This window comes from Anser anser (assembly GCF_964211835.1).
Source record: "Anser anser genome assembly, chromosome: 12".
NCBI lineage: Eukaryota > Metazoa > Chordata > Aves > Anseriformes > Anatidae > Anser > Anser anser.
In genome coordinates, this window is record NC_139733.1 from 21,410,978 (window position 1) to 21,434,305 (window position 23,328).

Below are 23,328 nucleotides of genomic sequence, written 5' to 3' on the forward strand. Positions count from 1 at the left end.
AAACCCAGAGTTACACAGGTGATTTGATTCACCTCAATTTTGTCAAATCTCACTGAACCTGTGGGCTGAAACCATTGGTATCTATTTAAACAAGTGCATTTGCTCATTTGACTCTCTAGGTAAAAGAAGCAAGAATGGGCTGTTTGTCGGACCTGGGAGGCACTTGGAAAGCATGGTAGGTGGCGATTTCTGTGAATGTCTTGTGTACAGCAATTACTGGAGACTAGGAGAGGGAAGGAGCCTAGCAGGGGACTGAAGTCTTGAGAAAAGAGCTTGAGGAAGATACTTAAGGTCCAGGCATAACATAGAATAGATACAAACTCTGAGTAACCCAGCCACCTTTCCCTGTGGACCACTGTGTTCTAAGCCATTGGTGTCAGGGAAATACTTGGTCATTTATGCCCAAGAACAGAGATTTTTTTTTTTCCAGTTGTGTTTCAAGCTATCAAGATTACTGGAAGCTATAGAGAAGATCTGACTGAAAGGTTCATTACCTATTCCATGCAGAGCAAATGCTTTTTTATATATTTGCAGGGTTAGCATTATGTGCAGACAGTATTATGACATCTAAGTAATGTTAATAAATTTCTGTGTTCTTAATCTTCAAACACTTCAATTCAATTGACTAGTTCATTTTAAATGGGGTCACCGCTGCATTTTTCCTGATGTGTAATGATTGGTAGATTTCCCTGTGGCAGTATTAAATCATAGTAGTGAAATAGAGTTCAAAATCCCCTGAAGTAAATGCATAGTGTTATTTTGACCCTATGAACGGGGTCAAAATAGGACAAATTACACTTGCAAATAACCTCTTTTCAAGCCTGAGGTGTAGACGTGTAAACTCCCCAGATCAGGAAGAAAACGGTTCCTAGTGCTACTACAACAAGTCCAATGTACTTCATGAAGACCCAATATCAAAGAAACATTCTTCCAGGATGATCTTGGTTTATTTTATGCTGCTATCTTAACAAGCTCCCCAAAATGGAGGGGGAGAGAAGAAATGGAAGTGGTTATCTTAGCCTGTTCTGCTGAAGGTTCTTGTTACCCACATTGCCTCTCCCAATGAGTTATGGCTGTAGCAGCAGCTTCTCTGTTGACATTGTCCTGCAACTTCCGTAGCTATTGCAATCCCTAAAAGACATCCAAGAGTTATTTTCATCCTTGTCACTAAGAACTGTTGACACAGAAAACTCTTGTCTGCTTGATTTTTCTCCTTGCTTGCTGCAGGCTGTCACAGCGTAGGCCACATCCTTTTTGTGAGATGAAGGGATCATGGGCTGGCTCCTTTAGTGTATAAGAAGGACCCTTTTATCATAAGAATATCCTGGAAGACTTCTTCAAAGTTCATACAGGCCATGAAAACCTCCCACATTGCTAACAGTTTGAACATCTTGCACTAGAAACACTTCTTTAGGTATATTGTCTGTATTCCCAGGCCTGCAGGACTGGAGGTGTCCATCAACCTAGTGTTTTCTACTCTAAATACTTATCTTTGCTTCTGAGAAGCTAGGAATGGGATGCAAGAGTAAATATAATGTATGCTTGGGTCAATACATTGTTGCTTTGTCACCTGGGGAAATCAGAAGTAGTGTGGAGCATTGTGCTAATGTGAGTGCTTTAAAATTGGTTGCAAATTACATGCTATCTGGTCTGCCAATTACCTGTTAAGACTTAATGGTCTTAACCTGTTCTTAGCTCACTTGAGTAGATGACAGCTATTCAAGTCCTTCCCAAGGCTAATTAGGAAAGCATAATTATTGACATCTTTTTACTTCATCCAAATTGTCAGCTGTTCAGAGTACCAGAGGAAGATGTGGAGACTTAAAACTTGATTTACTATCTATTGTTAGCGAGATCTGCCCTAACACTTGATCTCCTACCTATAATACTTTTCCTTTGGGACTCCAGCCTCTCCACCCTCTGGACTTTTCTTTGGCTGCTGAAGATTACAGAAATGGGAATGAGATGTAGGAATTAGATGTCCAACAAGAAGTCAAGAAAGATAGTTCATTTCACTAAGCTGTGAGAAGCAAATACACTGGTCAAAGCAAATAAATATCCAAGAACTAGAGAACTTGGATCAGTCGTCATGGGGGGCGGGGGGGGGAAGCTGCTGCCTTCTTGGCCGATCCATCATCCAGAATTCAAACTAGTTAATTATTTTGAAGCAAGATGCTATAAATCTCAGTCTCCTTAAAATTTCCTGTCTGTACCTGTGCTCCTACGAGTTTTCAAGTACATCTTTATAAAGAACTTGTTTCCCGAACCAGGGGGTGAGCAACACTCTTCAGTGGTAAGAAGGCTGCTGTTGTGTTAATTGGTGCTGATAAGCAAAGTGGCTGCTGATACTGTTGGATGGGTGTGGCCTGAGGATTTTGAGCCTGTTAATGTAATTTCATAAGAATGAAATTTGAGAAACAAATTTGGTATTGTAACACTTTCACAGGCTTTTGGATATTTGTGTTGCTCAACATTAGCAAGGAACTTCTTTTGCAATTTAGTCCACGTAGTTTTCAGCTGATAAAGCCACAACAGAGCCCTTTTATCACAGCAGGAAACTTCCCTCTTCCCTCAGATTTTGAGCAATAACAATTCTGTGGGGTAATAATTATTCTGGATGCACTGTACCATGTAAATTAATCTGTTGCTTTGGTAGTACTACTCCAGTAGCAATGCTGATGGTGTATGCTCAGAATGAGCAAATTAATTAGCCAAACTGTGAAATCAAATAAATCTCACAGCAGTGACCTCTGTGTCACTGAATAAAGAAAGACATTAAGTTGATGTGTAGTTGCTTTAGTTGAAGTAAAACCAGAACTTGAAAGGGCTAAATGTTCTCATTATTCTGACTTAAAATAGACGTTCAGGCTGGCAATACATTGCTGGCAAGGGGAGATTGAGATTTGATGTCCATTTAGCTTTTTTGTCTGGATCTACTGAGAACAGATCTAAAAAGCAAGTGCTGCAAAACAGAATGCTTCATTGGGAAGCTGCATCAATGATAAAATCAAAACCTATAGATTTCCTATTGATATCAGTTTGTGTTGCATAATCTGTACCGGACATGGGCTCACCGCAGCTATCATCTCATTTGGCTTTGTGTAGCATTTGGTCTCATCTGCTGAAGTTGGAAATCCCCTTCAGTGCTGATGCCTTCATCTTGTCCTCTCTGGGGGTGACTTTCCAGAAGCTCTGAGGAGTATTTGTGGTTTTGGATAACAGCAGTACTCCATCCTGTCTTCTCTCTATGCCAAGTCAAAAAGTTTGATATTTGCAGCTTTTTACATAGCAAACAAAGGAATTTTATAATGATTTGCAGCATTAAGGTTATACAGCGGAGTATGCTCTGCAGGCTTGTGGGTGTTATCAGCCATGGTGTATCAATATATGCTGATGGAACAGAAACTTAGTGATGTTTTGCAAGAAAGTAATTAGATAACTCAAGCTTGTGAGGCTTTCAAGCTTGCAGCTATCAGTTATTGTAAGATAAATATTTTACATGTGAAGAAAAAAATAATACTGTTTTTACTGAATCTATCCAGAAAAGATTAGTGATAGGTGGGGGAAAAAAAGTTCACTAGGTTATTCTCTCAGAATTTGATGTTTGGCAATCAATAAGTGTGTAAGACATACTGCTGGGGTTGTACATAACAAGAGAAAGTTTTGTGTGAATCAGTGGTAGGAAGAGTTCTGGATAATCTAAACTATGAAGATTTTTTCACCTGTAATCAGCAAAATGAGGATGAATGCTTCATTCAGCTATGGATGTGTTGTATCTGTGGGGGTTAAAAACAGTAAAAATCACTGCACAGTCAGTAAATATAGATATATGTAATGCTGATGCATACAAGATGGAAGAAGGGAGTTTTATGGATACACTTCATTTTGCAGTGATTAATAGTAATGTACTAAGTATTTTAACAATCCTGGGTCTTTCAGAAGTGAATGCCCCAGTAGGTGCAGCTGCTGGTTCCTGCTGTGCACCAGGTAGAAGGCCAGTGCCAGGTGTAATCTTTGGGATTTTTTTCTTTCAGAAAACTTCCTCTTACAAGCTTTACAACTAATAAATTGTATTTCAGTATATTTGATTCAGTTCTTCCTTTGACCATACTGACGTAAATTTGTTGAACAATTTCTGATTTACATCAGTATAACCAAAGGGAAAACCAAGTTCTTAAGGGTTCATCTGAAATTCAGGTTACAGGAGCAGGGTAGAATAGGCTGAATAGGAGCTTGCATTGAAATTTTGATGTGGGGTTAAAAATCTGGAAAAATCTTAAAACAATTTGCTAAATTTATTTTTTCAGTTATACAAAAATTGCATCATTTCAAAGTGATTAAAATTTTATTTGGAGTATTATGTTGATAAATTTTAGTCTTTCAGAGTTTATGAATTATGGAATATTGTATATACCAATGCATTATTCAAACTAATATTTTAATATAAATGAATTGGAATAAATCAAAACAAAAGGTTTTTACTTTTGCTAAAGGAATACTTTGACACTGTCAAAACAAATCAAGAAATATATTTCCTGCTTGAAAACTTTCTTCAAATTTCTCCCCTGCAACTGCTGCTAAACTGCATATTTCAACCCATACATAGTTCTTCAAAAACCTGTAGACCAATTGTAATTTTAATGTTTCCTATTCAGAATTAAAATATACTTCAAGTGCCACTCAGATTAGATAAATATACTATTGTTTACAGTTATGATAACCTTAAGATCCTGAAAATGCCTTAAAAAAGGCTAATTATATGCTTTTATTTGCTGTTAGTAAAAACAGAAGAATAACAACCCAACTCATTTCATCCCTACTGTGATTTCCTCTGGGCTAATTAAAGTGTACTCGACTGATATCTTAACTGTGAAGCTGTAGGCAATCAAAATATTTAAAGGGACAAGCATCATGTTAGTTCTGTACTGTCTTTAATGAGCTGTGCTGCTGAACAGGGCTGAAGATTCATTAATGGGCACTAAAATCTAAGTGTCCCAAGAAGCCTGTGCCAGACTGTTGGGGTTGGAGTTGGATGATCCTTAATGTCCCTTCCAACCCGAGCCATTCTATGACTGTCCTGCCCATACTTATGTCAAGGGCTCAGGTACTGAATGCTGGTGAGGGGTAATACCAAGGGTGGCACCTGCAGGACTCTTAGCAAGGTCTCCTATTCACCCTCTTGCTCCAGCCCTGGTACCCACTGAAACTCTCCTTGAAACCATTCCATGAGTGTGTCAATGAGGTCAGTCAGCATCTGTGCTGCTTTTCTACACCAAGCCAGGGCGGAATCATCTTGGATGTGGAAGCAGTAAGAAGTAGAAGCTAAAGCCAGAGCTACTGGCATTGCCCAAGGGTGTTACTGCTGTGCATGGACCAGCCAGGTGCTTGCAACCCCAATCTGCCTCTGTCTACTCCTGGAAATAGTGCTTGCTGCCAAACCTCCAACAAGAACAGGTCTTGTTCTATTTACAGCTATTGATACTTCTGCAGCTTAGGAAAAGGAACCTTCAAAATACTTCTATTCAGAGATGAAAATAGGTTTTATACACAGATCTATAGTACTAGCATACATAAGTGCTTTGAGGGAAATGGACGTGTCACTGAGGTCAGAAAAGGGTGATTAAACAAAAAAATCACCTTCTTATTGAACAATTCCTGCTTTATGCCTCAGTGGCAAATGGACAGATTTTCATAAGTAATAGCTAGATTAATGCTTTTAAATGTCTGGCTAATGCATTGTGGAGCTGATGAAAGAATGAGCTCTTAAGAAAAGCTGATTCGTTGCAAGCAACTGCCATTGACTTTTTTGACATTGACATTTACATTTATAAGTGGCATGAATGGACTATTCTTCACCTATAAATGCATATATTTGTCTTTCCTTTTTCTAGCTGCCTCTGCTTGCTGATGAGTCTTTAATGCCAGGATTCAGTGTATTAATTTTTACAACTGTTGAGGAAGAGAAATGCTGGAATGGAAATACAAAGTCCTCAGCCCTTCTTTCTTATACTATATTATCATGCTCTAAGGCAATAAATAACAGTGATTCATTCAGACTATGTAAATCTCTCCATTAAAGTACTCAGTAGGCTAAAGAGACCATCAGTGGTCTCCTGTGGTTTTTGTTTTCTTTAAATGTTAATATTTAGCTCATCTTATTCTCTATCTACCCTAAACAGTAGTGTTCATGCTTGCTACTCCTGAGGTAGAAATGGGCATAAGTCTTAATTTTTTGGGCATCCAGCCCACAGGGGATGCCTGAAGCCATGAGCAAAAACTGTTGTTGTTTGCTTTCAAGATAGGAATACTAATTATGTCCTAGCTTCAGTTGCAGCTTTTCTTATTCTTGAGAAATGAATCTCTCCTTCATCATGGACTTGGTCTACTGTGATTTTTCTCTTGATTTGTTCCTCCCAAATAATATTTTAATTTTAATAGCAAAGCATAATAATTTCCAGGATAAATTTTTTCTCTTGCAATTGCTTGTAATGATTTTGCTTCCCTTATTTCTAAATTTTTTAAATACACTTTATTGTTCAAGTTAGGGTGAACAGGAATAGACATGAACAAAACCATTTCTGTTTTTTTACATGTTATGACCTGAAATTACTGGGGCAAAAAAAGTACCAATACCAAGTGAAACTTTGCTATACTAATGAGATTTAAGTAGTACCTACAAGATGTGATCCAACATTTAAGTGTTTAACCTGAAACAATTCAATTCCATCCATCGTCCAAAGCATGTATGATATTTTTATTCAAGCATTAAGTGAAAATAATTCCTTCTGCCTTTACCAGAAACCCCAGTCAGTGCCCCGTATGTCAGTCAAGGTCTTGTTGTAACATTACCACTAAACAGAATGAGGAGCACAAGGGCTTCGTGGCAAAGTGAAATCTGAAGGGTTCTTTTCTTTTTAAAGTCCTCATTACGGAGGATTATGGTTATTTCTTACACTGAATATTATCTTAGACTATATGAATTCATATCTAGTGAAGTTGACAGATGATAGGGCTTTATTAAACATCAGTTGAAGAATTGGAGTTGGCCTCAAAGAGATGATCCATTTTGTCTCTTGCTTTTTACCAGTATGTACTTTGAATGACACACAGAGAATTTCTGCAGTCGTTTGCCTTGTCCTTGAACTTTCCATGTTTCATGTGCAGGAAGAGAGAGACATACTACTAATAGGAAAAATTATCTGGTCAATCTCTTTAGTTTTTGTTTTGTGTTGATAGGAAGAGTACTAAATGTCCAAGGTAACTTGCCACTTCTCGAGGTAATGCATCAATTGTTTAACAATGAAAAGTACCATGAGATATATAGCAGAAGATGACTGGGAAAGCAAATTTGTCCTTGGCATGTATGTGCTCTCTTGCATGCTTTCCATCTTCTTTAAACAAATGCTAGGAGCACAGAAAGTGCTGAATTGGAGCTATACGTTTTCAAGGATGAGTACAATATTATTAGAATAACAGACACGTGGCTGACCCAGAAAATATAACAGGATTTAAAATACTAGAATGTAGAATTTGCCAAAAGACTCAGTAAAATAAGGGAAGTGGTAACACTGATAAGGGATTATACATGATCTGTGAGGAGAAAAGATTGCATTTTGGTGGACAGAGCAAAGTAATTTTGATAGAATGTCAAGGCAACCAAGTTCTACTAGTTTTTCTGTTTTTCCCTTTGATTTAAATTGTCCCTTGTGAATATGCTTTACAGCATATTAGATCAGAATCAAGGAAAGAAGTGTCAGGCTTTCCCCTAAACAGCACAAAAAGTTACTCCAGCTGTAGTCCACAGTTAATCCTGGATCCATGCAATTGCAGTAAGATTTGTGGTCTTGGGGCTATTCAAAATGATACCTTAAACCTCACAGCCCAGAATTTCACTGTAGCCTAATTCTTCCTACCATTGATAACTCTGCCAGACAAAAAAGGGTGCTTCTATGAAGCAATTAAAACAATTTTCTATTCGAGAATTAAAAAAAATAATAATTAGGTGGTTGATTAGGCAATATCATCTAGCTCTTCTGTATGGCAGGCCTGCAGACATCTGCCAATCAGATACAATAATTACTTGCAAATTTCATGGTTTGTTCTGCTCTTTGTTTAACCAACTGCTGTTGTTACCTCACCTGCATGGTTGTCAGATGCTCTTGTGCTGCAAGAAAGCAATCATCCAGAAGCATGTTGGCACTTCCAGTTGTGTTCCCATGCAAGAAACACTGAGTTTTTCACTGCTGTGAAACCAGGAAAAGTTACAACTACTGAAATATTAATTGAAAGAGGACTTGCTTCTTGAGAATCTAATGATAGTGTACAGACAATCCAGCCTTGTAAGTAAGGAAAAGGAAGACATTCAAAATCAGACTCTGGTTTGGCATATGTGCACAGATTTCATAACATGAAAACCACCAGTATTTGTGTATTTTGTGTCAGCAAATCTATCCTGTTCGAGAAAATATCTGAAGCAACTTAGAACAATTTAAAAAGTGTGCATACTATATTAAGGGTTGTAACAAGGAAAAAATTAGCACAGCTCTGCAACTAGCTTAGAAAGGTTTGATATTGATATAAAAAACGTTGTCAAAAACGTGTAAATGGTCATTAAATGTAAAAATTATTTCTCACCTCATTAGACGCACTTTGATTATTCAGTTTTAAATAATATCTTGTACAGCAAATTATCATTTGAATTAAGTGGAAAATTCCTGAATTAAAGGGAGTCCTCTTTATTTTGATGTTCCATCAGTTTTAAGAGCCAAATGAGTCCTTTCCACTGCAGATCCAGAACCATACAATAGTTCCATTCACGTGCTTTTACAGACATGAAGTGAAATGTTGACCCTTCGAAATGAAAGGTTCTCATTGGCTTCAATGGGTCCAGAACATGGTAGCACTGAACTAATGAATTATTTAAATACTCAGGGAGTAATATACATGACTAAAGTAGGAAATACAAAAAACACCTCACCATTACTTCAGATTGTGCCTGCGTAATCTATAATCCCTATGCTAAAGAGGAGAATGAATAGACTGCTGGTAGTACTGCTGCAGATAAAGTGTATCTGCATGAACTCAAAATAATTGGAAACTGAGAACCCCCTTTTTCTCAACAGAGTAAATTCCTATGCTTTTTACAACATAACTCGGTGAAGCTATTCTTCATCTTTACCAACAGTAGAGAGAGAGAGAGGAGTAAATGGTTAATGAAGTCCTGGTACAGATCTATTGCAATTTGAGTTTCATCATTTCATTGGAAAGATTAATATATATTTACTGAAATCATTTAAAAATCTGGTGAAGAAAAGTCTATTCACTGTTTCCCCACTTTTTTAGTCTAATCTGTCAGCTATTCAAAGTGATTTTATATTAAGTTTAATTAAAGGCCTCACTTTCATTTGGAAAAGATTGGTTTGGTTTAATCAAAATAAATGGCTGGAGGATGACCAATCCTTTGGAAAGGCAGACTTTTTATCATACATTTGAAAGAAAAGATTTTGAATAGTTTTTCTCTGCAAGGTGACATTGAATTAAATGTCCCCTTTGAGTCAAAATAAACTGGTTTCTAATTCATCCTTTCCAGCTGGATAGAACTGGGAAACACTGGTTCTTAGATTTTTTTCAAATAAAAAATCTGTTGAAATTAATGTTTCTGAACAATTTTAGTTCTCATGAAGCAGTATGGTTCCAAGAAAGTATTTCATCCAAAATTCAAAAAAAATTACTTATTAATGATTAATGTATGTTTAAATGTAAAACTTAGGTCTAACATGACATTGAGACATACAAGGTGAAATTCATATCCTTACTCCATGACAAAAAAATCATTGGTGCAAAAAGGGGAAATGCTTTATTGATGCTCTGAATCAAAGTTGAAGCTGTGTCCAGGTGTATTTATGAACAATTTCTGTCCATTGAAAAACATACATGGATACAGCATTCATTTTTCATGGTAGGAGCTTTATTTTCAAAGCAAATTAAGTCTGTTGAGATTCGCCAAGCTAAGTAAAAACTCAGTTTAAAAGAAGAGTTAAAAATATTCCCATTGGCCATATCCAGCCAACTTGCTAAGAAAATCTTAGCTATAAACAAATCACTACAACAAAATCTCTGAAGAACAGTAGCAGGGTTTGTTTTCACTATCAGAATTTGGAAACTTATCTGCTGTGAATCCGGAAGTTTCCATCTTTCGATGGGTGTGAGCTGAGGTTCTTATGGAAGGCAAATGTGAATCTGCCAGACCATCTGCATAAATTTCTGTGAATTAATGCAACTCCACTGTTTTTTTACTGGGCTGTAGAAGTGTGCAAATCACAGCACAATCACTTTTTTTTGCATTCTGGAGCCTTGCAGGAATCATCTCAGCACCTCCTATAAAGACAAATGCGTGAGCACAGACTTGCACAGTTTGGTTAGTGACTCTTTGTAGTCATTCTGATAAAACATTGATAAGAAAAGCAAATCTGAGCCAAACTATTACAGCCAAAGCAGTTGTTTCATAGAGGTTTCCATCATTTTTCATGTTGGGGCACTGATAAGCCACTTCAGCTAGCAGCAAGCTCCCTACAGGCTAGGGAGCAGCCAAGGAAAGCTTATGATGTGCAGGGGCTTCACATGCTAAGAATTAAGAAACAAATTAATCCTTGGAAATTATCTCAAAACATGCTCTGGTGAATCAAAGTGCAGTAAAATACTCAGGAGACTCTTGCCTTGTACTATGGCAACTGCTGCAGTGGAGTTGGTTCTGTGCTAACCCACATCTACCTCTGGGAGGTGTATAACGGGCCAGTTCATGCAAGCATCATCAAAACTGCCCTCCTGGGCTGGCTTACCTGATTGATATTGGGCAAAAAGTGTTCCACCAGCACGGGCAGGGCCGAGCATTGCAGAACCAGCATCATAGAACAAGATGCTCTTGGAGGTGAGGCTCGCAGTTCTTTCTTGTGAAATGAAATGGTTTATACTTCCCTTCTGCTTACAGAAGTATTTGATTTTAAACAGAACCCACCTTTCACAAGGAATCTGCTAAATTAAGCCACTCTTCTCAGGTAATTGAAGATATCAGGAATTATGACTTTATTGAAACTAAATGTGTTATTTTTCCCTGTTGATTTCAAGATACAAGCTGCTATAGCATTTCTAGGTGTTTATAATTATAATTTCCATTCCATATGGAACTTAATTGTAAATCTGCCAATGAATTTACTTTAGTGTTGAACTCGCCTGCCTGGATGAGTTTGAAATTTATTATTTCAATTTTATTCCCTACACTTGTTGTGGGAAATACTTTGTATCCTTTAGTGAAAGAACTCGTATGGAATTTACAGCCCGTTCTTCATCAATAAATTCAGAAAAATCAAATTATTGTTAGGTGTAAAACTCCAAATACTATATTACTAAAGCACATCTTGAGACAAGGTGTCATCTTATTTTATGAGATATAGTTCAATGCTAGAATGGTGTTAGAGCCCTGGATGCATGTCACTTGGAATGACTTTTCTGATTGAAGGATCGGTGTGGAAAATAAGTCATTACTAGTGAATATTTTTACTACTATTAATTTGCTTCTGTTTGTTATTTTCAGTATTTTCAGTACTTTCATTTTTGTTCTTTGCACTGGCTATTTTAATTTAGGATCCATACTTGAACATATTACTCATACTGATGAGTAGTAGCTGCCTTGTGCAGCCTTGCTGTTTTCAGGAAGCTATTTTTGCAAATGAGCACTGACTCGTGCTGTTACAGGAATTACGCTTCTTGGCAAGCAGGGGGAGGTGGATGGTGTGTGCAGTCTGCAGGCTCCCCATTATACAAAGTATACACAAGCAGCTGTGGGCTAGTCAGGTTTCTCATTAGGAAAATGGAAAGGGTGAGAAATCATACTGTATTTACAACTGCCATATTCCTCCATCACTTACCATCAACAACAATCACTCTGCCTTAAGAGCCTTCCCTGGAAACAAGAACAGAGCAGGGCTAAATATTGTTCGGAAGCCATTTGGAAATAAATTACCAGAATCAAGGCATTTTACGTAAAATATTGTAAGGACTATCTGATAAAATTAATAGCAGGATGGAAATTCAGGGTAGGCTAAACAAAATCAAAGCAATGGATGATTTATAACTTGTGGCCTGTCATATCCATACTATATCTCACTAACATAAACCTGTAGCTTAAAATGCTACAGGAATTCTAGCATGGGATAAAAGTTACTGAAATAAAAATGTTCCCCCGGGGTGTTGGGAAGGTCTAAAACTATTCAATTTAGCTCTAAATTAATGAAAAGAACCATCGTGTTGGAGTATCCATTCCCTAGGGGGACCCAACAAGAATACAGTAGCCCTAATATTCAAGGACAAAAGCAAATCATTACAAATTTGAGGATACAGAGTTGTTCCCTCCATCATCCCAACCCCGCCCCCCCCAAAAAAAAGGTGCTATCTTGTTGGTACCAGAAATGGATGATTTATTAATTTGAATTTCTGAAGTTTTCTAACATGAGGAGAGTGCTATATCTATTCATGAAACTCTGCAAAAGACTTGAGTCCAATATCAATCCTAAGGAGATTAAATACTTAAGCATTATACTGTCCTCTAAATTAAGGAAGTTGTATAAGCTTAATTTCCAGAGGATTCTAAATGTGATTAAACTGGATATGCCATGATTAAATATCTGCTGCTATCCATTTCTGGGTGGATTAACTCTGTTAAAATGAACTCCTCTGTAATATTTATTTCAGATAACTCCCTGGGAAATTTCTTATTCTGTGTTTCAGAATCTAGCACTTATTTTGGCAGTTTTGCACAGAAAATAAAGTCTGACTGAAAGTATAGATACTACAAAAATCTACTGAAAGTCCATGGGTACTCTTCAAATTTGTTAGCATCAACACTCTGGCAGCTGCATTAAATTATAGGAATCTGGTTTAGTGCTTTTGCACTTTCTGGAACTGAGGCTTCTCATGGTGCACCTCTGGAGGCTGCTGATGCTGGATTCTTCTCTGCCTCCATGCCTCACCCAATACTTGTTCAAAAACAACTTATGGTACCTGTTTGTGGAAACTCCCACTTCACACTATCACACTGGGATTCACTTCACTTGATGCTGACCTAAGTGTTAAATTTCATGTGTGAGAAATCGTAGAATGGTTTGGGTCGGAAGAAACCTCAAAGCCCACCCAGTTCCAACCCCCTGCCATGGGCAGGGATGCCTCCCACCAGACCAGGTAGCTCCAAGCCCCATCCAGCCTGCCCTTGGGCACTGCCAGGGATGGAGCATCCACAGCTCCTCTGGGAAACTTGTTCCAGTGCCTCACTACCCTTATAGTAAAGAATTTCTTCCTAATATCTAATCTAAATCTACCCTAGAAATATATTTTCATATGGACATTCCACTGGCAGACCTTACTTCTTACTCTCATGTTAGATATGGGATTTGTTGGTTGTGGGCTGAGCTAAAAGCCCATTGACCTGCTGCTGGCAGCAGTTACAAGAAGTGTATATGGGTAAATAGAAAAGAAGACTCAGAATAAGCTATACTCCGACTTATAAAAATATGCTTAAAACTACATCAAGCTAAAGTAGCGTCCATACACAGAATTTCAGAGGATCTGGATCCAACAAACATTTACTAAGTAAAATTACCTACCACAAAAATACTCCTGTACTTCCACACAGATCAATAAGGGTATAGCGTATGCTTTCTTGTCCCACCATTTCTCAGTACAGAGACGTCTAGGAACCATTTACTTTAAAAAACAAAACAAACTTTAAAAGATATTAATGTATGCAATTTCTTATATACTCATTATCCATTTATTATGAGGTGAACCACTCTGAGTTCATTAGTATAAGCTGGCTAAACTATTGCTGAGGTTACTGTTGATGCTTTAAAGATTTTTGTTGAGTTCATCCATTATTCTTATACTTGGTACTTTATAAATGTGAATTGTTCCCTCTGTAATAGCTACCTCACATTTCTTCTTTCTCTGACCTTATGTCTCTATCTATATATGTATGTATTTGGCTGGCTTGCTATCTCTGCTTTCAGCTAGCCTAATGGATAAATCACATACAGAGGAAAGGTTTTTAAGCCACTAGTTTTGTTCTTCCACTTAAAGCCGGTTCAATTCGAATAAGCATCAAATCTACCTGATTGCATTTGCTTGTCAGGTAGGTGAATGTCTAAAATCCATAACGCATGTACGAACACTTGAGATTGCAAAATCAGTAGTTTGGTCAACACCCCTTAAAAAACTTTCCCTGACACAGGGACTGTTCAACAAAACTCTGGAAAATATAAAGAAAAAAATATCAAAGAATGAAATTCTATTGCACTACATAATATCCTTCATTCTTCTGAATCCTATCTTGCTAGGAGAAGATAGCTCAGAGAAATGCCATCTCAGTGGAGTGAAAGTAAATAACGCTCCCTTCTCCAAGTTTCTTACCCCAAATGCCAATGATCAGGTCAGCATAAGAAAACTGCCCCAAGCACCTGCTCATAGTGAATGAAAGGTCTGTCAACAACAAAGTTAGCACTATTCATGATCTCATTTTGGATGAAACACTAGACCTAGCCTGAAGCACAAAGACCTAGTTTAATGTCACCACTTCAGCTCAGTCCAGTATTACAAGTTTCTCGGTACAGTACAAAACAAGCCCTAAAGAAAAGAAGCGGCAGCAGCAATCTGTCAGATATTTACTGAGCGTTTCCTTAACTCACTCTCGCATTGCTATACCCAGCACATGTCTGCAGGGATGTGGGCTTGGGCTCTGTCACGCGCTGGTAGAGAGGGCAGCCCTCGTGGGCTTCTCTACATATCTGTTCTACAGAAGTGATTTTCTCTGGCTCGCTGACATCCTTTGCGTACTGACCACCCACTGATCTCTAAAAGAAATAGTGATATTAGGCTGGAAAAATTAAACTTTGCTCATTCTTGTCTCTCTGTAGAAAAAGTCACTTTTCTTATGTGACATTGTAAACTCATATGTGCAAGATAATGAGCCAACCTGAGTACCTTATCACTCACATCTACTACCAAAGGTTCAGGGAGCACACATACAAATATGTGTATTTCATGGTAATTCAATTGAAGTTAGAAGCTGAAAATGTTTTGGTTTGTTTTGTTTTTCATGGAATATGTAGAGTCCTAAATAACCAAAAGAGAGATCAGGTTGATATGAGTAAACATGATTTTTCAGCCCTTTCGTAAGACAGCTGTCAAATGGCAAAAGGATCTATTGGCAATATGGCCACTGTTGAGTTAGCTACAATATTCCCCTCTCCCTATAATTTTCCTTTTCACCTGCCAAACCTATCCATTTATATGCTTATATCCTGTTATTATATAAAATCAGGATGACAAATTGTATGTCTGCAGCCCTCTTTGTTCCCGTTCTACAGCCCAGTGAACGTTCCTGGTGTACATCAGTTTTATGTGAATGTAGGATGTTTGGGGTTTGTGAAAAATGTTGCTCTGCATGATTCATTTTACTGCAGCTAATGCCAGGGAGAGGAGAAAAAAAAAGAAAAAAAAAGAAATACTCCATTGAAAATAATAGCCTGCTTCTTGGACTTTGCACATATATTTCTTTTGTCTGGTTGTTCTTTTGTTTAAGCCACTATCCAGGTGGAATAATCAGGTCTCTACAAGCAGAAACCCATCAACTATGGCATTATATATTACGGTTTCTAAGCATCACTCACACATGTCAGTGTGAGAGGTTCCTGCTTTGTTTATTTCCAGGTTTCTGAAGCTGCACCCATCAGCCAGCCAGGGAGCTGAGCACAGCCCTGGCACCGAGTGGTGCCGCAGGGCTCCATCTCGGGGATGTGCATGGCCCCTTTGATTCATCCTCACTCAGTGCTGAGGCAGATGCTGACACTATCAGCATGTACTTACATATAGGAATAACTGTAAAAAAAAAAAAAGCGGAGATGAAATCTTGGTTCCACTCGCATCAGGCATAAAACTCTCATTGACTCCGCTGGGGCCAGGTTTTTATTCCTGATATGAATTTTCTCTGTCAGACAATTTAAAGATGCTTTTATGAGGAAAGGAATCTCACCATCTAAAATACCATGTTTGCAATTCTGGAAATCTCTGACATATGTTTTAAGAGTGTGTCATATTTCCTACTGGGAAACTTTATGATGCCAGTAGCATTGTGGGAAGATAGCTTTGCAAAGGCTGTGATAAAGAAGCGGAGATATTCAGTGATGGTGCTGGAGGTCATTTTAAAGTTACAACTTTTTCTTTTTTTTAAATCAACTTCCTAACTTTCATGGTGTTGTTTAAGAAAAAAAAAAAAAAAACAACCTTGCCAGCATTTTTCTGTGTATCTCTTTCATTCAGGTCCAATACTGTTTCACGTACTACTGAAAAAAAACATATTTGCCTCTTTCATTTCTGTGAATTTCTTATTTATTCTATTTTATTTTTATTTTTTCAATAACACACTAAGGGTCTGACCCAAAAGCCTTTTAAATCAATAGGTGGATTTCCCTCAGATTTCAGTGAAGCCTGAATCATTAATAGGACGAATATTTACTCTTTTTCTTCAGCAAGTACCACAAATGCTCATGTGTTCTCAAAGCTTTAAGTCTCTAACTGAAAATAGCCCACTTCATGTTGCCTTTGTTTCTTCTGTGAAGCTACCTTGTCATGTACCAAGTGTGCAGTTATCAGCAAAATACCATGCATTATTTTGTGGTAACACAGCATATATCTTGTGTCACCGCTCTATGAGAGTTTAGCACAAAATATAACCCTATTAAAATTACAATGCATTTTTCACCTAGCTCAGTTCAAAGCACTCACAAGCTGCAAAGAATTTAATTAAAACACAATGATTTAATAGGCAGGTTCCATCTATTGTTTACTCAGGAGGTTGAGATTCTGTTTAAAATTAGGTCCCAAATTTAATTTAGGCTTCCACCAAACTTGCCATGGAGATGAGACTCTTTAGAAAGAAGCGAGGCACAGATGGTGGCAGCGGGTCCTTGCCTTTTGATAGCCATGGGGTACTTTTGGAAGTTGAAGAAGTAGTTGGCATTTGTCTTGCTAAAAAGGTGTGTGATAATCTTGAGGAAAAGCGTGGTCTTGCCTCCAGCAGGGCTCTGTGGTGCCGAAGGTGGGAAGGCCGCACAGCCTGGGGAGAGCAGGCGCTGTGTGGAGGGCGGTGGGGATGGTTCACGCTGCCTCCTCCCACACCTGACAGAGGCCCCAGAGACCACAGACAGAACGTGTCAGCTTGAGTTGCTTTGTTTGGGGCTAATCATCTTATTTTCAAATAATGAGTTGTTCCCTGGGGCAAAGGTCTTTTCAGGCCTAAAGCCTGGTTTTAATTTCTTTGCCTTGCTTACTCAGTTTACAAAAGGTCCATAAAATGCATTTTATAAGAGCAGCTTCTCATAACAATACTAGTGAAGAAAAGGTGCTGCAGCACAGCAAGTCCTGAGGGAAGGGAAGAGAAGAGGGAGCAGAGCGGAGCAGCCATTTTGGGTGGCAGCCCCAGGCAGTCCAGGAGCGCGTGCAATGAAGGATTCTGGGGGCAGTACATTTTTAAAACTCTCTTCTTTACAAGGCAAATATATCTCCCTTTATACAGATGGATCTTGGTCTGACTCAAAGAAGATATTGTACATGACTTCTATATACAGAAAAAATGTAAAAAGCTTGCCGTGAAATGCATGATTTAATGTACATATAAGAAAAGGCACTATGCCAGTTTCTCAGTTTCTGTCACAGTTTTAATGAAAAGTGATTCTAACATTTGAAACGTTTTAAAAGCTGTCCCAGCCAAATGCCACATTTCTATATATTATCTCCTAGCTATAATTCTGAGTTTTAGTAGGCTGTTACTTATATCTCTTGCTAAAAGACAGTATTTAATAATTTCTTATTACGGAATTAATTTTTATTTATTATAGGTATGTAACAAAACATTTCAGGGAAATTTCTTCTACTTTGCAAAATGATCTATGGGAAAGATTTGTTAATTTAGTTTAGCTGCACAGGCCTATTATGTGTTCACTGGTAATGTACTGCAGTCCTAATTCACTGGATCCAGCAATCTGCTTGGATAGTCAGTACATATGTTTTTCTCATCAGAGAGCCCAGATTTAACATCCATACCTTGACTTTTAGCAGAAAATTGAAGCTGAAATGCCTGCTGTCTTTTGCATATCATAACCCAGATTATTCAAATTCACAGCTTTAAAACCACTTGTGTCCATCTGGCTTTAGAAAATTGAGAATTCTGCCCTTGCCTGCAGTTCCAGGAAGGGTTACGGTCCAACACACATGGGCTGTGTCAACACCGCACGTGCTTATGGAAGTTGATCAAATGCATTATAAATCCATGATTTTAGAAATAAACCACTTATGCAGTTAAGGGGATCACATGATGCAAGTAAGGTGGTGTCAGAGATCACCTGTAGTGCTCAGGCTACCTCCTGATGTGCTGTGGAGATCCGCTGGTTAGTGCTATGGAGGAGGCCCAGCAACACACCAGGAGGCACCTGTTCCTCAGTCCTTTTGGACTCTTTGGGTTAAGAGGCTTTCTTCCTCCACATTCAAAAAGCGCTTGTCCCATTTTTTTTATGTTATCCCCAGCAGACAGGGCACAGCATGGTGTAAGCTCCACTTGCTGAGAGGCCGGTCCTGGTCTCTGCTAGAGTGAGCCAGGGTGGTTCATTCCCCGAATTCAGGTTGGGGTCACCGAGTTTGATTTTGCCAACAGGTTTTGCTGCTGTCTATAGGGTTTAAGTGCAATTTTAGCATAGCTTGGCCAGATGCCTGTTCCCTCGCATTGGTGGGACCCTGCTCTGCTGAGAACTGCAGACTCTTGCTGTTGAATAGAGACATAAATTATTTACATTACCTTCATATAGCAACTTATTGACTACAGCATTGTAAAGTACCCTATTAATGTTTTAAGCATTTCACTTTATTTTAATACAAGTAAATTATTTAGGAAATGTTAAAATGCTTTATGCTTTGACTAATGAGAAAGAAAAGTGTATACTGCATCTTATTTTAATTGGATGTTTACTCTATCCTGTAGAAATCAGGCATTTATTATTTCAAACTTAATTAACTATGCATACTATTCCTGATGGATATGCATTCAGTTTTTCCACTTGATCTAGTCATTAAGAGCCATAAATGTGCAGATTATTTTTACTTGGAAATATGAAATAATTTTGGTTTTCAGGTAACTCAGTTACCATATAAAGTGAGTTACTATACCGCTCATCATTCTGATGCATTCAATTTTCTAAATTAATGCATATACAGTACATTAAATTTAGGATAATGTAAATTGATTCAAGTGGTGCAAAACTCACAGTCAACCTGGAGCGATGTCTTCAAATTTCTCTTCCATCTTCGTTAGCAAAGAAATATTAAGAATATTTTTATGATGTTATAGTAGATTATAAGTATTTTTAGGACATACTGCAGTGTTGAATGTGGTCTTATGGAATGTTTGATGTTATTGCAATATCCTGCGTTCTGGATAAAAATGTGGAGTACCCGCTTTCCTCTTAAACTGTTTACTTACATCACATGTGATCATCAGATCCTGCAGAGATAGGATAAAGAGCCTAGCAGTTAGACAAATTTTGCTTCATCCTCTGCACCCCACACAAGAGAGAATTTTCTTAGGAGAAATCATCAGAATTGAATTTATGAAAAACAGCAGGGCAGAGTCTCTAAAAATGCAGCCCCTGCATCAGGACAGGACAGCTGAGTGCTGCTCCTTGGCTTGTGGCAAAACTTGGTTTTAGCTCAATCTCGTTATTATTTCTCCAGATATTTTTTGTATGTTGTCATAGATCTGAAACCTATTGATTAACAAACATCTTGCTCAATGCTCCATGCTGAACAACAGCGATCTGGAAGTCAGGAGCAGTTCAATGCTGAGAGCGTGTTTCAGGCGAGGCCGCTGACAGACAAGTCATGTAATATGCTATAATGTTGTACCAGGGAAAAAGAGACTTGGACGATGACTACAGGAAAAAGAGCTATAAAAGAGCAGGCAGCAGATTCTTCCTTATGTATATTTGATCAGCCAGCTGTTGTCGCTCAGTTTCCTTACAGTGGTCAAATTCCCTTCTAAAATAAAGAACTTGAGGCTTCAATTTGTGAAGAAACAGATTAGTAAGAGCAAGCTTCTAGCCAAGGGAGAAGTTTGAGGAAGAAATCAAAGCAATGAATCCTGCAGGAGGCATGGGAAGGTGCCGGTGGTGGAGAACTGCTGAAGAAACTGCATGGGATTGTGAGAACATGGATGGCAGAAGATTCCCTGGGGAAGCGAGGAACAGCCCATGCACAGGAGCACCTGAATCCAGGCCATAGTGAGGATGCAGCATTAATAAGGCAAAATCAGGTCCAGTCTGATTTACCAGCCATTAACATCATTAACATACACACCAGCACATCAGACTGCTTTTCACCAGATCCTGATTAGATGAAGCATAGGTCAATGAAGAAATGGAGCCCTTGCCTCTTGGAGAAGTTTGCCAATTTTGCGTTACAGTAGTTGAAGTAAATTAGTCTTTTCCAGCCTGTAATGTCTTCGCAATTTTCTTAAAACCATCCATTTAAAAAATGCTTTTCAAATTACCATGCAGGCTTCATAGAACAATTATAAGTGCACAAACAAACCCCATCGCACTGCTGTGCTAATTACCCTCCAGGCTCCTGATCTTTCAGGTTGCCTTCGTGTTGCAATGGAGACTTAGAAGTGAGTTCCTGCTCCATGTGCTGTGGGAAACAGTAGGTTACACACACAGAAGTAATTTCCTTGTCCGTAGCCAATTCTGTCCTCATGGCAGCAAGGTTTTAGAAGTTTCCCAGATGACAACAACAAGAAAAACAACAAGAAAAAATCTTTTTCTGTGGAAAATACATTTATTTTTATAAGCAATTATGAAATTTACTATTAGCCTATATAGCATTGATGCCAATAAGGACTCCCACTGAAACTTCAGCGTGAGTTTGATGGGAAAAATGCATCCTTTTCATAAAGATTAAAGTAAAAATCTACATGGAGCATTGAGCTTGGAAAGGATGAATGGTTATTTCAGTGCTAGAGATCTGTTTAGTCCAGAGGTGAAGCTGAAACAAATCCTGCACTAAACTGATGCTATGGGATAAACCTGACTGCTCCTTTCTTTTCAGTTGGAAAAAAAAGTGTGACTTCTTGATATGTGCCTTGACATATGTTGATATAGAAATATTTTAAGAAGTTAATATTCTTGATTATTTTGTTCACACCACATTTCAACACCTTTGATTCCTATTACATTGCTGCATTCATCACTTCCCTGTGTCTGGGCATTCCATGGGCAAATTAGGCTGTAAATACATTAACAGTGCATGCAGCCCTGTCTGTGCTCATGGATTGCTCCTCCGTTTACACATTCAGTAAAAAGCAGAAAAGACATCTACTTTTCAGTATCCTTCATAAATCGTTTTTACTTACTTGTAAACCTGCTGCAGAATAAAGGATAACAACTCTATTACACTGTATTAGTCCATTGCCGGAGCTCCTTCAAACAGGTTTACATGCTATAGGTATCAGGGAAAATGTGCCAAGAGGAAAACTTAGCTCTTTACAGATGGGGGAAAAGGAAGAAGAAAAAAAAATAAATAGCCATGCTGAACTGCAATGAGCTCATGCTTTCCTGTTTTGTTTTGTTTTTCAAAAATGTCTACTGTTTGAATTTAGTACAAGACTCAAGCTTCTTCTCTCCTAATTAGCAAAGTAACATTCATGGGTGCAGTGGGAGCTGTGTGGCCAGAATGTTTTCCTGATCTGACCCCAACAATTGCTCTGAGAGATTTTCCTTTTTTTTTCTTTCTTCACCAGAAATATAGAAAGATGGAGACATAAAGATAAGAACATATTATCTATTTTTATCACTTAAGCCATTTTGGTCCAAACGGACTTTTTAGAGATGAAAACCCAGCAATCTAGATACAGATGGATAAGAAAAAGGCTATTTCCTATCCCACAGCAATTCTTTATGTCTTGAGATGTCAGCAACCTTATCGTTCCTATTGGGGATGAAATGGTGCTCTGAAATATGAGGGGAAAAGAGTTCCTCTGAAGAGCCATAGCCTTATGGTTGAGATATAAAATTGAGATCACCAGAACCGTAGAAAATGCAGGTAGAAGGGACTCAAGAAGCCATCTATTTTATTCCACTCAGAGATAGGATTAACCACATCACAACTGTCCTTTGAAATTTCCAATGATATAGATCCCACAGCTTTAGAATGGAAATTGTGCTGCTTAATGGTCTTTCCTGATAAAATGTTTTGTTTTTCCTGTGTTTTATCCTACATCTTTCTGTCAGTTATATCTACCCACAGTGAAGAAAAAAATGTTTCCATCGAGATAAAACAGACATTTGTGACTGAGTAACTTTTTATCTATGGGTGGTCCATCAGTATTATTAACTTAAATATGTTTGCAGAACTTGACCAGGTTTCACCAAACATGATGTCCCAAAACTATGTCTAGTTCCACACATAAACATTTCTATTAGCTTTTACCAGTAAAGCTGGGGGTTATAAGCATCCATATGATTAAATATATATATATGTTATTTTCATTTTCTAGAGGAAGAGGAGAGTTCATAGCACTCATAGCATGGGTCATAGCCCCATGTCTGCACTTTGAATCTGACATGGGGCTGAAGAGTGGGAAGTTGGTTGCCTTCAGAGAAGTATTGGCTTGTGCCTTAACAAGTCTGTTCTTCCCTATTTACAGCACAGCAATATCAGATTTATAGTTAGAAATGTCACTCAGGATTGACAAAATTGGTAAATTCTCTGCTGGGGACTTGATTTCTTTGCTGTTTAGCATTTGGTGGAAGTACGCCAGGAAAGTTCTCGTGGTGTTGCAGAAGCAAAGTGAAGTAGATCTGGACACCATTTGGGAAGAAGGCAGAGCAGGACAAGTGGGATTCATCAGCAGCACTATTATAGACCAACTCCTGAATTCTTAAGAAAGCACTAGTTAGAAGCAAACAATTCAGATGACTGTAAGGAGCCTGCCTAGGGAGAAGCAAGCTGGCAGTGCTTTATTAGAGCCCATTTTGGGAGGATTTTCTGAGCTACAATAGCTAAAGAAAGCAGAGGGTTTGGCTACCAGCACAGGGCATGGGGAATGGATTTGCATCTCTTTTCCTGCTTTCTAAGAAAAATCTATATCCCAGGTGTGTTCAGGCAGATGATAACATTTGTGATGAGTTGGGTTTTTTCTTTTTTTTTTTATTTTCCTTTTTTAAATATAGACTCACT

The 23,328-nt window shown here is 38.2% G+C and overlaps 1 long non-coding RNA gene across 1 annotated transcript; it reads left to right on the forward strand.

Annotated features, from left to right (window-relative positions):
• Nucleotides 1-118: 118 nt before the first annotated feature.
• Nucleotides 119-22,626, forward strand: LOC310880371. Its single transcript, XR_014571654.1, has 2 exons — nt 119-175; nt 19,828-22,626. It is a non-coding gene; the product is annotated as an uncharacterized lncRNA (long non-coding RNA).
• Nucleotides 22,627-23,328: the final 702 nt, after the last annotated feature.